The sequence below is a fragment of the Anneissia japonica genome, unplaced genomic scaffold, assembly GCF_011630105.1.
Source record: "Anneissia japonica isolate Jap-2015-1 unplaced genomic scaffold, ASM1163010v1 scaffold4058_len632159_cov189, whole genome shotgun sequence".
In the NCBI taxonomy this organism is placed as follows: domain Eukaryota; kingdom Metazoa; phylum Echinodermata; class Crinoidea; order Comatulida; family Comatulidae; genus Anneissia; species Anneissia japonica.
In genome coordinates, this window is record NW_022735300.1 from 223,800 (window position 1) to 242,145 (window position 18,346).

The 18,346-nt window shown below is 35.5% G+C and overlaps 1 protein-coding gene across 3 annotated transcripts in view; it reads right to left on the bottom strand.

Annotated features, from left to right (window-relative positions):
• The window catches only part of LOC117116547 (orexin receptor type 2-like), a 55,695-nt gene that overhangs the window by 25,365 nt on the left and 11,984 nt on the right, over positions 1 to 18,346 (bottom strand). The window contains exons 2-3 of one of the 3 annotated variants that reach the window (XM_033260605.1): positions 2,725 to 3,237; positions 2,409 to 2,531 (exon numbers count right to left, since the gene is read on the bottom strand). The exons of 1 other annotated variant lie outside the window; for it this stretch is intronic. The gene's annotated coding sequence lies outside the window, so the exon portion shown is untranslated. The remainder of the gene's footprint in view (positions 1 to 2,408; positions 2,532 to 2,724; positions 3,238 to 18,346) is intronic. One more of the 3 variants, XM_033260607.1, reaches the window with a different exon arrangement.

Consider the following 18,346-nt stretch of genomic DNA (forward strand, 5'->3'; position numbering starts at 1 on the left):
AAACTTTTTGATGAACGTAGAGATTACGCCCTAGCATGTTTAATGTACAAATGTACAAATGGTGTTGCGTCTTCCCGCCTATGTAATGATATAGAAATGGTTGTTGACCGGCATGGATATTCTACGCTCACTCGCTTAATGTTATCCCCCCAATTCCAAATTGCTCTGTAATGAATGTCTCTTTAAAATTCTCTGGAGCAAAAGTTTGGAACAAAATCCCAATCAGAAATCAAGAATGTCATTCTTTTAATTTATTCAAAATTACTTATAAGAAACACTTTTTCTGATTATCACAATTCATTTCCTTATATATTTTCTTGGTCTATACTTTTAACATTTAATCCCGGCCCCGAAACTTTGACTCAGAAGTACCGGGATGGTGTCCGGCGGGGGATAGTTTTTACCATTGTTTAGTTAGGTTTGTAGTTAAGATAAAAGTTGTAACAGCCCCGAAACCTTGACTCAGAAATACCGGGATGGTGTCCGGCGGGGGATAGTTTCTACCATTTTTATATATTTAAGTAATTGTACAGTATTTGTCCTACCCTGTAATCCCGGCCCCGAAAACTTGACTCAGAAATACCGGGTTGGTGTCCGGCGGGGGATAGTTTTTACCATATTGTAGTTAAGTTGTAGTTAAGCTTAACCTTGAGCCGTAATTCCTGGCCCCGAAACCTTGACTCAGAAGTACCGGGTTGGTGTCCGGCGGGGGATACCGGTAGATTTCCACCAAAGTTTTTACTATTGTTTATTTTATTGTACTGTGCTGGTTATTTTTTGTTGTTGTTATTGTACTATGTGTTTGCAGGACCATATTGTAAAACAGCGGTAAGCGGTATATGTTATCCTGCCTAAAGATGTTTTAAATAAAATAAAAATAAAAAATAAAAATAAATAAATGAAATTGGTATTCCTGGTAATCTTGTGAAATTGCTTAGGGATTATATAACAAAGGAAGAATATAGTATTAGAGGCGTAGTCTTCTGATAATCTGTCAATGCTGTCTGGGTAGGCTATATTTTCGGTACAGAGCTTTTATATCTACTGTAATAATAAACGAACGACACAAGAATAGATGGATGACTAAAAAATAAGTCATTTCGCTTACGCATGATGCTCTTAAACTCTATGCCAATGCGGTGTCCAATGTGTCTTCTGTATTGGATAGATATTTTTGCTCCAGCTTAGAGATTCTACTGTTTAATCATGGTTTAATGTTTAACGGTAATTTGCAATAACTATTGAAATTATCTCGAAAGCTGATTTGAAATTGAAACAATGCAACTTCAGTAGATCAAAGCCCACTTTCTTTCCGTTGTAACACGAATAACAATCTGCTATGTCTATACTGTAATCTATGTTATATTCTACAAAGTAAATTGTTCAGGTATTTTAATTAATATAATACTAGGAAAGTCATAGTTTATACTGAAATAAATCCATGGGCCACCGACAATATTAACTGATGCGTATGTTTGTTGGAGTGGGCTATTCCCAAGCGTTCCAATTATTCATTGCTTTGCCAGGTCGCTTAACATGTTGTAAACAATGTACAGAGGCCTACTACGTTTTAATGAATAAGTCGTCCGCTGTTCCGGTTTTATGGTCCAGTTTTCAATTCCCTAACATCATGATTTTCACTGAAAAAGTCACTACCCCTTAATATTACTCTTAAATCCTTACTTCATGCGGGCCCACAATTGATAGGCCTACTCACACGCTTAAGAAACATGCCGGGAACTAACTGTTATCGTCCTTACCGTTAATATTATAGCGATATAGGTATATAAGTGATTGGTGATGATAAATTGATTGATTTCTGGACTGATCGATCGATTTATTGGTAGATTGACCAATCGATCGATCGATTCATATACATATAGTTTAGAAGTAGACAAGCTTTAACCTGTCCACAGGCATCAGTGGTTGACTGCTATAGTTAGCCTACATAAGAAACATAGCTTATTATTATTAAAGTAAATAATAGAAAATCTTAAAACCATACATTCGCTAAATACTTCAGACACTAGGCACCGATGGGGTTGGCCTATTCTACCTACTTCTATGCTTATGCTGTAAGGAGCATTTTGTATTCACCACATGGTAGTCTATTTCTTCTTATCACACTACCTACACAACATTTTTATAAAGATGTTACTCATAGACTTTAGGCAAGCCAAAGCCATTACAAAATCAAAAGAAAAAACTCAACAAACACTTAAGTATGCCAATTAGGTTTCCGGCTCCAGCACATAGAAGATGAGGATCACATAAGTAAAGTAATAACACGTATGAAAGTAAAGTAATCAAGTAGAAGTGTCAATATTAACTTATTCCAAAAAAAAAAAAAAATAATAATAATAATAATAATAATGCTAGATATAAAAGTCATTAGACGCGACATTTACCTCAATACTGTATACATATCGATGCATTTGATTACCAGTTTCTTGTCATCTGTCACCACTGCGTGAACAATGCGTTCAGCATTACTTGTTGGTAACCACAAACGCGTCTTGTCGCTAAAGAAGCTAAAAAGACTCTGTCCGTTAGGGAGTCGTAATTTGGAGTCATCAAATATCATACAGTAAACCAAACGCCCCCTATAGTTTTAACATCTGGATTTGGTCATCCTTGATTGTATATATTTCACTGCGACTCGCGACGACATAAAAAAAATAATAGCAAAAAACGGATAAACTAAAAAAAATCAGCTTCCAATACCTTAATGCACTACGGTAAAACTATTCGACCAGTTTGAAAACCCGAGGTAAGCGTCCACGATGTTTTGCTAAGATGAAGGCTTTTGTCGGCATTACCTGGACAAACATCCGGATATTATTGATATTCACACCTCGTTACGCGCATCCAATGACACAAATTCTAGTCTAAAGAAGTTAAGATAGAGAATTTAGCCACATTTACACAGCACTGTGAAGAATCCATTTTAGAGTGTACAGAGAACACACTGCTTTGAGTACGGTACATATACATAAGAAAGAAGTATACTGTATTTAAAATATAGTATGTTAATTATAGATAATTGTGTTTGAACCAGAAGTCCTTTCCATCCGATTACCATTCAGTTGTTCTACCAGCTGAGCCTTCGAGACTGGTATAAAAATATATTTTTCCTTGGATTCCCAGTAACAGATACGCCTACATTTTCCCCTCATAGCATCATGCTAAATTTATCTTGGGATCACTACTCAGCGCAGCAAATCACCTTGTATTAAACTGTAAGAATATAAAAGGTATCTGTTACATTATAGCTACAGAAAGACTGTAATTGAAGCGGTAATAATTCTTTGAAAAGAAGTGAAGCATCTTATGAATTTTAAAATAACTTTTACAGGGAAAAAAAATATTAGTAATTAATCATTTCCAAAATTTAAGTTTTTGTAATAACCGGAAAGCGTGTGTAATTATCATTAAGTAGTATAGATCAACAAACGCAGTGCGTTGGCTGGTAGGTTATGAAGTAGACCTGTTATGGTCGCAAAATTTTCACTGGCAGGAAATCTAAAGAATTTCAAGGTAAAAAATGGATATTAAATGTTAAACCGCAGACTGTCATACTTACCCTAATTTAACTATCAAAATAAAAGTGATCATTAACGTTTTCCATACACCTGCGAATCCCAAGCCGGGTAGATCTGTGGCTTGACGTCACGTTATACGAACGATGCCTGTGGATTTAGGCTGAGGAATTGTGGGTAAACAGGGTTATATTGGTCGTTTCGTCAACTCGTTTCAGGCACAACAGCCCACAGAAACCAATATAGGCCTGTTACCGATATCAAGATCGAAAAATCAATCAAAAGCAGTCTAATCCGATATTTCAATGTCGATAATAATTTTCCAAGTTTCAATGTTGACCATAATCATTATAATTATCGCTATCGTTTAATAGGCTTAATAAATATTATATAAAAGCATTGTACTGTATTACAGGTCTCCCTCCAATTAAAGACCACTTTTGGACCGGGGTTTACATAATCTTCAGCAGCTTTGGTCTCTGATTAGAATTACAAGTATTAAAAGACATTTGTTAATTTTGGGACCACAGAACACTGACCTTTAATTGGAATTTGGTCTTTAATTGGAGGGAGACCTGTATATGGCACTAAAATAAATACAATTTTCTGCATAAAATATTCTCCGAACGGCCTTCATACTGTGCCCTAAGTATACGGTCCAATTTATCTTAAAGTGGTTTCTGGAGCACATTAGAACAGTCAAGACCTTAAGGGTCTATAGCATAACATTTCAAAAACCCACGCAATGTACGGTACGATACTTGAAGTCAAATTAAATTTTAAAGAAATCTTTTTAAATGGTTTTACTGACCTACAGTAAATTTGATGAGTCTAAGGTACCGGTACATAAATCTAAGCTTTGTACATGGATATGACATTCAATTTACATTTAGAATCATTCAGATATTTTAATTTCGTCATGATATTCAATTCAATTCAATTAACTTCAGTCTTCAATTTCAGTAAAAAGTCCATATCACAACACACACAAGAAAAATATGAAGCAAGTAGGCAAACATTAATTGTAACCTATTTTGATATTTTTTTCAGTTAAACCGACTTGACTAAATCATATCACATATTGATAAGCCTATATGTAGTTGAACGGACGTGCAGGAAATTTTGTACACATAAACTAGAGGTGATTTCCAACAAACGTTCATGATCCTTTTTTAAAAATGGAACCCAGGGTGCCCATACACCTACAAAACAAACCAGGGGTTTCAGCAAGGACTGTACATCACTGCCATTACCACATGTCTCATGGATGGCACTGTCGGTTAACAATATGTTCTAAGGAATCAAAGGTCGTGAGTTCGAATCGCTTCTCTGTATTCAATTTTTATTTCTTTTCATTTTTAAGATATTTTATTTTTATTTTTATTTTTTTTCCTGTTAGTGATAGTACCGTAATTAATGGTAATTATGAACCATTGCCGAAAACCGAATATAATTTAGGTCCGAATGCAATGTATTTAAGCATGGAGGATATTTCCTCTATGATTTAAGCATGTTTTAATATAGTTTCAACAAAAACCCTCGTCTGAAAGGTGCATTCGCGAAGTGTTAAAGGCTGAAAAGAGGTAACCTCAGTTTAACGCGCGGACTGGTGAGCGGTCGCCTTTGTTATTCTTCGAATGTCTGTTTCGCTTCTATCAAAAATGAAAATAGCCTTTAAAACATCATTTTCATTAAAAATTTTCTCTCCTGGAAAATCTCATTAATAGTCAGTAAATTAAGTGTTGTGCCTGATTAAAGCATTGATTGCAAACAAGATACATGTATTTCGCCCAGAGCTTCGATTACAGAAAGCCATTTAACTTTGAAGGTACACTTAATTCCAGTAGGTATTAAGTAATTATATTTACTGTCGCGTTGAAAAAAATCTGTCTCAATTTTATAGAAGCTTCAGCGATTACCTGGTAAAAATAGTATTTAAATGCCCAGTCAAGTTGGCACCACATAGAATTCAAGTTCAGAAATGTTCCGATGAACATACAGACACTCACTAAATGAATTGGACGTGCCGCACCAGTATTGTGGTCATCTGCTGCGTATGCAGCATCTAGAAAAACCCGCCAATTAATAAGTGTCTAGCCTACACTGAACCACTGCGAACATTGGTAAATTCACTACTAAATAATAAACTACTATTACTACAGTAACTAGTAGTAGTAGTGTACTACTATAGTAAAGAATGAGCGAGTAAAAGAGAGAAAGAGAAGTAAGTGTAATTGTTTGGCGCACGTTTTCACAGGTGATGCCATATCTCGCGTGGTAGACGTATTTTGACTCGTCTTTCGAATGGGAACATAGGCATACGGTATGTAGTTTATCCCGTGTTCATAATTGCGCTGTGTACAGAATAATTCACATGGCACTATTTTAAAAGTTGTTTATTTTTTAAATATTATAAATCATATACAATTTCTTAAAATACAATGTTTTTAAATAATTTATTTTATATTATTAATGTTTTTATTCACAGAACCACAAACCTTTTAGCCACCACTTAGGCCTATATTGGAACGTTACATAATTATTAATAATGACAATTCCGAGATTACTAATTATTATAATTTATTAGTAACCCATGAAAATTGTTAATAATTGAATAAGCCTACACACAAAGCCACTTTCTTTTTTCAATCATCTGAAATTCTTTTTCACCTACGTAACTACTTGTCCTGAAACTCCAAAGTTCAGGTTAGAAAACCCTAACAAATGAATAACTCATGGTGCTATAAAGTATTGCTGTCAACCGTCGTCAGTACAAATTGTAATAACGTCTATATTGCAATTTGCAGTTCGTTTTGAAAATGAGCTGTGCTTTTTAACGTACTCAATTGAACACAAGGATTGGAACTTTAGTCGATATGTCACTTACTGTCACTTAGTTAGGATTTTGTAAAAAATAATGAATTGTAATTACCTGTATACGAATATTTGGGTATAGATTTCAGTATTTATTTCACTTTTGCGAAGAGTGTATCAACGCAAGAAATAAGAAATAATAATAGGGAATATTATTACCTCCAGTATTCACAGTTGAAAAGCTACTGTAGCTCTTTAGCTGAGTCTTAACGTGGAGCTGTCTACTATAATAACTCTAAGTTCTTAATCACACGGCCAAACTGCGTCAATACAGTAATAGTTCATCAACAGGTGAGAAGCTCTGGATGAACTGTGTTTAACCATGTGTAACAACGTATGTCACAATCAACATGGGACTTGCTTTCAGGGAGAAAGAGAAGTATGGAATGGAACGGATAATTCGGTGTAAACACCAAGGATAGCCCACGAAAGTCTAGAAGAAGACTTACTTCCAGTGGGGTCCTTCTGGTGGTGATTGAACAGTACACCGGGAGACAACCCCTACTCTTTTCCGAAGAGTGTACTGCGTTCTTTAACGTGCACATGGGCCATAAATGCACACGGGACCAACAGCTTAAACGTCTCATCCGAAAGACGGTGCGCTACCGTATTGTAACTTGTATTTCAGCCCTAAGCTGAAACACAAGGAGAGGTAGCGATGGGAATTGAACCGGGGACCTAGAGATCTCCACGGTTCAGCGCACACACAGTGGCTACCACCAGATTAGCCGACTGAGTCTGAGCTAAGTAAGTCTAAGCCGACTGAGCTAAGTAAATGCACTTTAGCTTATCACAACAAAATTTACGCACTGCATAGAACAATGAAACAACCTGAAATGGCTTCGATTTAAAGAGACGCATTTAGTTCTTCTAGAATTCAAATATTATTAGCTTGGTTTAGTTTTTGGGATGGGGACACACTCAGTGGTGGCGCCAGCGGTGGGGGGGGCTGTCTCTTATACACATCTAAGAGCCGCCACTGGACACACTATGCAATTCAAAAGTAGTACGCCTTTAATAATAATAATAATAATAATATGTCGTTCTTATATAGCGCTTAATGCCTTAACAAAGCCTTTGAGCGCTTCACATTTGCAGGGAAGTGAATATCATATCCATTAGTTCCGGGTCCTCCTCTGACCCGGATGGATGGATAGGGGCCTAGGGGGAACCCATATATCCCCATTCTTATTGTGCTCTGATGGCGTAGAGGGACGGGAATGTAATATAATAAGATGTATTCTATATTAGTTACATTTATAGCGCACCAACATCTCAAGAGCTCGAGGTGTGGAAGATTGTACAGAAGAGTCACATTATATCCAGCATGGATCAGTGGTTCAACCACCTAGGCCTACATGTACTAGTCTCGAAAGATTGACTGTGTTCTTTAAAGTGCACATGAGACAATTGTGTTCACTGGGCCTATGCTTTGTGTCCTTTACGAAAAGACTTGTAGCACTACCAGAACATGCACCGATTTTATGGCTGTAGGTTAATACGGCACCACTGCCATTCAACTCGCCTTCAATAACAAAGTTTGTCCAAAGAGCTTTGTATCGACTCCCTTGTATGTATCGGCTTGTTTCAATAGGTATTATAGCCTACCGTACATTGCATAAGGAAGTGCATCCTTGTGAAATTCATTATAATGCCGGAATAAAAAATAATAAATTATGATGGCAGTATAGAGCATAATTGCAATTGTAGAATTGAGTAGGTCTATAAAAAAATCCATGATTCTGACACTACACGATTGAGGGCTAGAATAATGTAAAAAATATATAGGACTACAGACTACAAATCTTACTTTATATATCAGGATAGCAGACACAAACACGAAAACACGTAAAATTTTCTTATTTTTAAAAGTTTTAAATTTATTTATTCATTAATATTTTTAACTATTTATTGTTTCTGCTTAGCTATGATATGCTTTTGCTTTCGTTGTCATAGTTCCTTTTATTTTTCCTTTCGGAAATTCAGTTCGACAAACATTGCTCAAACGTTATGTTACATAGAAAATATGATATAAAACTGTAGGACCTAGTCTTATTTTTATTATCATATAATATTATTCGGTCTATCATTATTATTATTATTAATATTAGGAGTGTATATAATTATTACAAATAATTATATACACTCCTAATATTAATAATAATATTAGGAGTGTATATAATTATTACAAATAATGTACAATTACTGTAATAATTATATACACTCCTAATATTAATAATAATAATGATAGGAGTGTATATAATTATTACAGTAATTATATAATTATTACAAATAATGTACAATTACTGTAACAAATATTTAGATTATTCTCACGTCCATCCTCTACAGCCTAGTCAATTCTACTGATATTTTAAATGAAATCACGTTATATGAGTCTTAGGATGTGGTCTTGTTTTCTAGTGGCATTGAAGTTTCAGCAATTTTTATAAATGAAGAATTTTGATTTGACAACTGTAGGCCTCTGAAGCTGGATTTTCATAAAATCATTACACGGTATAGCCGACAGCTTTCGGCGACGCTGGTTGGTCGGCCGAACCTTTGTCAAACGAGTAGCTTTCCCGATTGCATCGGAGGCAGTAAGCTTGGTTTCCATACAATCGCTACATGCTATCGCCGACAGCTTTCAATGATGCCGATTGGTTGGTCGAATCGGGGAGATTGCGTCGTGGAATGTTACGCAGTACAACGATTGCAGCAGGAAACCAGCCATTGCAATAGAAACACCGGAGCAAAATGTAGCGATTTTATGGAAACCAGGTGAATGATTTCAAGCGACAGACAATTGTATATATTAATAAAAGAATTGCCTAAGTCTACTCTTTGAAGGACGAAGTGATGAGAAAAACGGAAGGGAAAGACGTTTATCTGAAAATAGGAGTGTTAGTTACGACGACATGAAAATACTGAGAAACATGAAAACGAACATGATAGTCATCTAGATACAAGTCATACTGCCTTAGGTAAAATACTAATTGAACAAACTGACCATTAAATGTGAATTTTGTGAGTTGAGTTTAGTAAACTCTGTAGGATTAAGTTTACGTTTACGTATGTAGAAGCTTGGTATATTGTTTCCTTTATCATCTTCCATCATATTTAGTTAAAACGTTTCAACGAATTGTGTTTGACGTAAGCTCCTCTTCAATTTAGTCAGCGCAAATTTTATTTTTCAAGATTTATCGGTGGTTGAAAATTTAGGATGTAAGAATAAAATCTAACAAAGAAAACGAAATGTTTTAGACATTTTGCAACAAAGTGCTAGATATTGACAAGGCTTTTAAAGTTTGAAAAAGCAAGGGTTTTTGTTCTGTTTTTGCTGTGTTTTATTTAAATATCAACACAACTCCTGAACAGCCACTCATTTCATGTTTGTATCTTAATGAAACAGAAACACTCGTCATCATCGTTCCCTTAACTTGGCAACACCATTTCCGCATTGATTTTCCGATCGGATCTTTAATGGCACAGCGTTGTGCAACTGATTAAAATCCAAAACATCCAATTTCCCTGGCGCATTCAAAGGTCATACCAGGAGCTTTTTAATTGCAGTGTTTTGATTATTTTATAGAGAAATTGCGTCAACATAAGTGAGATGAGAATCTGCTAAGTTTCCCTTTGCGCATAATGCGTAATATTCAAAACACGTTTTCGATTTTTTTTTCCCTCATATACTGTACACCACGTCTAATTAGCTCTATTTCTTAAACAGTTAAACATTTTCAAATATCATTGGCCATTGAGTAAGGACACGTCATATCATAATTCAAACCGCTGCACATCACCTTCATACCCAAATTATGTTGGCCCTTTCTTTCTCTATGGTTGGCCTAAAAAGCAACAAAATTAAGACATCTTTTCATTGGATGTAATGTGGAGCGTAACTTGATGCTCGTGCCCCTTTACCCATAGGGATACTTTTTAATTGCTTTCCCATTACTAAATCTACTGTTATTACCCCTTAAACATCCATGCCCCACTTATTTATTAACGATAACTAGCCTATTAACTCGACTCATTACTTCAACCTAGATAGTTTGGATTCCTTTTAAAATTATGAGGTACATCATTGAGGAACATTATGAATACACATGAACTTATGGTCCACGCAGCACTCTATTCTGGATACTGACAGGTGATCATAATACAACAGCAGCGGTAATGTTTGGACTGCACATTTTATACCAACAACCGCAAGGTCCTAATGGACCCGAGTTGAAACATGGCGTGCAATAGCTGTATCCTTCGTGCCGGAGTCAATTCATCCAGACGGCAGACATACAGACTGCTGTTGTTCTTATATTCCGAAATAATTTCTGTGAAAATAAACTTAGGCTGGATAAACAGTTTTTTTTTTCGTTATGCATTTAGTCCCTTAATCCTATAGATGAAGGTTGTTTTAAATAAAATGATGTGTCGGGGTGACCTACGCAAACCAAAATATTAAAAATAGATACTACTAAGTTATTAGGTATATGTATAGAGGATAAGAGACCGACTGATAACAATCTTTAAATGAAGTACCCTTATTCCTGAATTCATGTAATAATAAATAACGCTTAGAATAATTTTGAGTTTTTTATAGGCTGCTCCTGTTCCTTCGTGGTTGCTGTGTGTTATAGGTCCAGAATAGACCATCATAGTACTGTATAGTAAAGATTACAATACAAGCGAATTTGAGCATGATTTATTATGAAAAGGATGTGCTTCCAATCACTGTTACATCTTGGGTTGAAATCACTATTAAACGGCAGGGAGTGGGCCCCGCCAAATATATACTTGCTTCATTAACTAGTAAGCCAAATTTCCTGCTAGATAAAAACAAACATTCCATGTCCTGCCATCTATATTATATAAAAAAGAAAGAAGAGGAAAACTTTTTTTTTTGGAACTGGGGGAAGCTTTGATGAATATGTAGGCCAAATCGAAACACGTATGTGACGTGACTCTCGAATTTTATGGTTCCATGCATTTGTAAATTGTAGACAATATGTTCGTCAAACTGTGAGGCCGCCTTGGGCCCCAGAAATACCCCTTGTCGGGTATAAAGAGGCCAATCCACCATGAAGCAAACAAAAAAACCTTTAGAGTTCAGGATGATAAATATTGTGCTTTTAGACTACTAAACAATTACCATAAACTTCAGGTGGATCGGCAAAATAGTACTTTTAGTTTAGCAATTTCCTCTGAACTCCACTGGCGCCAAAACTGTTCAATAGGAAAGAATAATAGCAACAACCCACGATGTAAAATGAAATGGATCTATATGACAGACTTATAGGCCTGTGTATTTAGAAAACAGGTGTTTTCTGGATCTTCATGATAGCCTAGTTGGAGACGGAATATGCATTGTATCCGGATGACACAAAAATCATGGTACCAAGTTATGATGATAGTCCCTTAAAGTGAGTCTCTATGCAGGTATTGTGATGTGGATATGAATAACAGGTATCGCAATATGGATAAGAATATCAGGTAGGCCTATTTTAATTCATATCTGTGTACCAGTTATTGTAAAGTAGACCTGGATAACTGGTAATGTAATACCGGTATAGAACTATGTATAGTAATATGGATATGGATAACGATTTTCGTAATGGTGATCCAGATTAAGCAAGCCCCCCTCCTCTTGAACCCACCACTGTTCTATGCAGTACGGTAATGTTTCTCAAAAGAAATGGTTGTTGCGCGATAATCTCGATACATTGAGAATGCGTGGGAACATAACATGCTCATGTTCCAATTTTTCAATCTCAAAATCCGATCGCGATCGTATCTATAGGCCACCTTTCCAGCGAGATTGGATTTATCGAGATCGCAACAACGACGATCATCTTGGAAATGCTCACACGGGCACTGAATTTTGAGGATCGCAATTCAATTTGATGCTGTGATCGTGATCAAAGTGGCCCGTGTAAACAGGGCATTACTGTACATTATACTGTACCTGATGATGGTAATAGGTGGATCTGGATATATTTAGGATCCGGATGAAACATGCATGTACCGTCTCTGTCCAGACTACTGTAGCAAATTGTCGTTGACAATCATTGTCATCATAATAAAAATAATATCACCCAACTTAATTGTAAAACAAATCTTTTCTCAAATAGCCCAAGTCCATATTACATCAAACTTAATAACCAACAGCAAACATGACATGGTGAGGTGCCCCACTTTCTTATATTCACTCAGTTGCTCAAATTATTGGATGTAACTTCTTTTATTTTATTTATTAATTTTTTTGTTTGTATTTTTCTGATGTTCATTTATCTATTTTTATTACGGTATCCTTTTTATGATGAATTTTTCTATTCCGTTTACCTAATTATTGGCGGTAATTTTTGGATGTCATTGTGCCGTAATTTTTTATTGTTTTTTTGACGTTTTTATATTGTTACTGGTGTTAAATTTTGTAACTGTTTCTAAATATTTTGTAAATAACATGCAATTTGGCCCTTGGACACAATATATTATCAGTTTCGAGAGATTTTAATAAAGTGATATACTGTATATCATGACTATATATAGGCACGTCACATGGTTTTGTCAAATTATTAAAAATGGTAGTCTGAACCAGTGCTTAAAAAATTGATTAAAAAAATTGATTGTGTGTAAAGTAAGTAGATTTGGCCAAATTGCGTTCTAGAATCTACTCGACGAGGTGACCTTAACGTTCTCGCATGCGCAGATGAATTTTAGTGACGTCATTACGTTCTACGTCCTACCGTCGTCGTGCAATCGAAAGCTCCCTACTATCAAGAGTTTAAACTTTTAAAGGTCTAGATCGAAAGTACGACTACTTTCTAAAGGAACCTAATTATGACAGAGAATAAACCAATGATGCCTTGTTTCTTGGCAAGATGATGATGAGAGGTTGGTGTCACCATAGTGTCACAAAGACTTGCCGTAAATTGCTTTAAACAATCTATACTATCCATATTGAAGCCTTTCAAACGTTGAAGACTTTTATTCAAAACTCAACGCCAGAGTGACATACTGTGATGAGCAATAAACAAAGAACATTATGTGACTTACTAATTCATGGGTACAGACTATAAGACACGATTGATCACCACATTTCGTTGTTTCATGGTACATTGCTCTTAGCTGGATTAGTGTTATTCGTATAAATTACCGTACCCCTCATAAGGCCAGTGACGGATCTATCTAGCATGCACCATGATGACCAGCAGCACTTAGATTCGATCGAGCGCCTCGTACCAAAGCTAAGGACAGACAGCAAGGAGAACAATAAATGAACAAAAATTAAAAAGAAGAAAAACAGTCGAGTCCTTACCGGCAAAGACAAACAGTCCGTAACTTATGGGGCAGCAACAATCAAAGAAAGATTACGAACTAAGCAACTGGTCTATTTTTATAGTATTTCTTTTCTATTAGAGTTTCAGAGAAATGTGCTCCGATTTAAAACCTTACCTTTATTTATCATGGATCATTTTTAATATTTTAATTACTATTTTTTATGCGCCGTCTAGAAAGTCATACATCATTGCATATTTTTATATTCTTACAAATACAAAGCACAATTTTTTTTGAAAAACAAAACAACAAAAAAGATTTTTCAATTAAATTACAGTATTCGAGTGGAACTTCAATGTGAATTCCAGACAAAGTGAGAGAGAGAGAAAAAAAAAACTGTGGTCTGGTTTAAATACCCAACGCTTCCAGACATCTCAGCAAGAGACAACAAAGTAAAAGCACAAGTTTACGACAATTTAAGTTTAAATATATAGGCTTATTTTGTTTATTTTAGAACCAGAAACATTTCATGCTGTTTGAAGATGAAGGAAATAACAAATTTGTCACGTGCATGGTGAACGTTTCTAGGCTAAATACTTAAAAAGAAGTGACAGCAAGTCGTCCACCCCACAGACACCACTTGAGGCAGGCGCCGTGGCAGACCAATTGGAAGGACAGAGCTCATTCATGACAAGTGCTAACACGGACCCAACCCCCTAATGTATTCCACCCTAATCAAGAAACAAGAAACACGCTACGCTATTATAGGTGACCTAAATTTACGGTAGCCTTTTTTTACTGGCGCTTCTTACTGTAACTCAAAATTTTCTCGTAAACCTAAAAGTAGTTCCCTGGTTCTGGAAAAAAAATCAAATTGTTTTAATTATATATTAAGGCTAAAGTAGTTTCCTATTTCTAGGAATATAATAATTAAGTTGTTTCCTTATTCATATTTCGTTTGTTTTCCTAATTCCTTATTATGAGTTTGCAGTAGTTAGTTTACATTAGGTACGGTAATGTATTTATATTAGCTAACGCTTGAACAGGAATGATTCCTAGTTGTTGGCTACAGTTTATCTTATTTTTGTACAGAGAGGAATAAATGGTTATGAATAAATTTCGCATTAATCTAGGGGGGGTTTTTGTTAATATTAATTCTAATTAACTGTTCCAGGGCATTAGATCTAATCAACTAATTATTCCTGGACCGGGGGCATGGTTTGATTTACAGTAGCTGTATTTGTCCACTGGAGGACATTTAGGAATCTGGTCACATGTTTCATAAAACTGTGCGCCTGTATTATTGAAGGTATGCTTGCATCTTGCTTCTTATTATGAGGACGTTTATTACAGATTTGATACACTGTGTATAGTGATCATAATGCTGCTGTATTAAATAATAATGGTATGTGGAACAAAGCCTCAAGCTATCGAGACATCGATCGTTAGGTTGCCTATATAATTCCCCTGACATGAATTACTACCGTGCAAAGTTAATAAACCAACAGGCAACATTTTATAAGATATACTTAGAATTTTTGGGGAAAAAATTAGAAACAACATCATGTTGTTGTTGATTAACGATGTTGATGATAATGATGATGATGCTTTGATGGCGAAGACGATGACGACGACGATGATAATCATGATAAATGATGATTATGATACTGATGTCAGTGATAGTTTATGGTGGTTGTGATGGTTATGATGATTGTGATAATATTGATTACGATGATGATTATAACAATGATAAGAATGATGATGATTGATAATAACAATAATAATGATGATGGTGAAGATAATGTTGATGATAATTATGATGGTGATGTGATCATAATAATACTATATTATGATACTGCTGGATCGCCACTGCTGGATCGCTACTGAAGACATGGGTTCACTACCTTTTCCCCGCTTTCCTCTCTATAACTCAAATTTTTCTCCCTCTTTTTTATTTTTTGGCTGGACCGACGGGGGGCTCATGGCTCCCGCTGGATCCGCGCCTGATATTATAATAATTTCACAAGTAAATCTCAAATTAGTAAATCTAGGCACTATGAGTCGACCTTTCACCTGCTTTTTGATTCTCGTTACCGAGTTTTCTTAGAGATACATGATTTAAGCTAACAAACTAGAGCAAGTAGCTTTTCTTGCCAATTAACAGATGCATAAAATAATAGGGCCACTGCCTATCTGTTTCTCGCATAGACATAGGCCTACTCAATGATTTTACTCAATGTTTGAACAGTTTTACCACAGCAATGGCATGTCGCTAAACCTGGATGAACGTCCACGTTATGAACGCGCACAAGATTCCAAGTTTATTATGTAACTGAGTATGCTAAATCAGTTCTCAAATTACATAAAATTTGTAAAATGTTTCTTAAAGGGCGTAAAATTTGAAGCTCGTTCGGTGTATCAGTTCTTTGCCTGTAGTAGTGCCCATACAAAAACGCGTATAGGGATCAAAATATATGTAGGCCTACGTATGATTAAATGCATTAGAAGCATAATCCTATATCAGACGATAAAAATATTTAAATACGTTAACTATAACTGTAAAATAATTTATTTAATCGGAAACTTGCGTTTCACGGAGTCTACAGAAAACGCACATTTGTGTTTCTACAAAAAAAACATTCATTTGTCATTCCTGTTTGTACAGTTGAGAGATGAATTCACATTATAAAAATTAGCACACTCGCGCACATTAAATTCTTAATAATGATAGATAGGCCTAATTAAACGTAAACATGAATATACGCATGATTAGCTATCTTTTCGACGGCAACATGATGAATGAACCATATTATTAACAAACCATACAATAGCTTAGCTTGGTTTTACCACCCGAGCCAAAGGAGGAGTGTCTCGAACCAGCGCCGAGTAAGCGGCGCCCTTGCCACTAGATTCGCCAGAATGATTCTGATCTGGCTTACGCAAGTCAATGTAGTTCATGTATCGCAAAGGGACAGTCGCTAGTGTGAACCAATTCTATGGTGATATGATTAGGCTTAGGCTACTGTATGCTTTGAGCAGATTCTTTACGTGCGCCACGAAGCAGTTGCACGTAAAATTCCATAATCGATTTATTTAGGCCTAATGTTCAATTACAAGTGATGCTCCTGTGTTATTAAAAAAAAAATTCTGTTACTGTTTTTTTTTAAGGGGGTGGTGTTTTGTGATTGCTTCATAGTGAAAAATCTGAAAATCTCATTGTCATCAACAGCATGTTCAGGGCTTTCAGTTGAAGGTTACAACCGTAATTTATTTTAAGTGTTGAAGAAATGAATTTTTAAATAAGCTGACACTGGGAATCGTTTGACTTTGCTAATTTGATGGGTGGCGACTTCGCCAGCATATTATGAGGTTATTGGCAATTTAAATAACGGGTTTTATCACCTAACATCCTGTGGAATATCACATGTTGGTGTTCAATCGATTGCCAACTAAAAATATGAAAATAAAATTGTAAAGAATGTGTATAAAGAAAGTTCAAGAAAGGTAGATTTGAAAGTATATAAATTTGTTTATTAAACGTGTAATATTAAAGTAAAATGATGAGGTGAATGATAATAATAATGTTGATAATGAAGTACAAGATAATACAATTGATAAAAAAGATGATGATAAAACTGATAACAATGATGGTACAAAATAATCAGCAGTCGTCGGAAGAGATTTCGACAGTGAGGCAAAAATGTTGATAAAACGCTGAAAGCTGATTTTGCTCAAGATGCTGGCGCAAATATAGGGTAAATAACGGATGATGATTAAAACAAAGAACAAGACAATGATAATGGTGATACGAAGTTCGAGGATGATGGTGAATTTCAGAAGGAGGATGATGATGATGCGCTAAAATGTGCTATGGCAATTCTTCCATCGGCAAACTATGATGGCGCTAATGGGCGGTGGCAATATAATAAACAACATGTTGTTATTGTAAAAAAAACCAAATCTGACAAAAATAACAATAATAATAATAATAACTATCATGAGACAATTTGCAGCACGGCTGCTGCTTGTGACGTCGATAAGGTTCAAATTTCTATAAATCTCTGTCTGTTCACGGTTTGCAACCCGCCGCCATTTACAATCGAATTCAAGTTAAAATTGACGTAACCTGAGCAATTCGAAGCCGTCAATTTTCTTTTATCATCCTTAAGTAAAGCACACTTAATTTCTTGAGACAGTACTTATAACACTACTGGCGTGTACTTTCGTTAAGCCTGCTGTAATTAACGATTCCGTAAGGCCGAATACAATAGGTCCTTGCCCTTGACAGAGAGCACTAAGACGGTTTACTCTCGTAACGTAACCTGAATTTAAAAGTTGCAGAACCATTAGTAGAACAAAAAATATCAGATTTTATAAATAGTAATGTGTGTGAAATCTAGATACATTATTTTGCGTAATAAGATCCTTTGTCAGTTAAGATAGAAGTGAAATGAACGTTTCATATGCCTATACAGAAGTTCACACTAACGTATGAAGTTTAAAGTGGACTGTGTAATGGAATCGAGTGGAGCTGTGGGATAGCGCTTAACAAACCTGCCTTCAAATTTCAGTGTCCTGGGTGCAATTCCTGTCAACAGAATTTTTCTCGCAGCTACCCCGCGCAAAATAGAAATTAAGATGTTATATGTTTACAG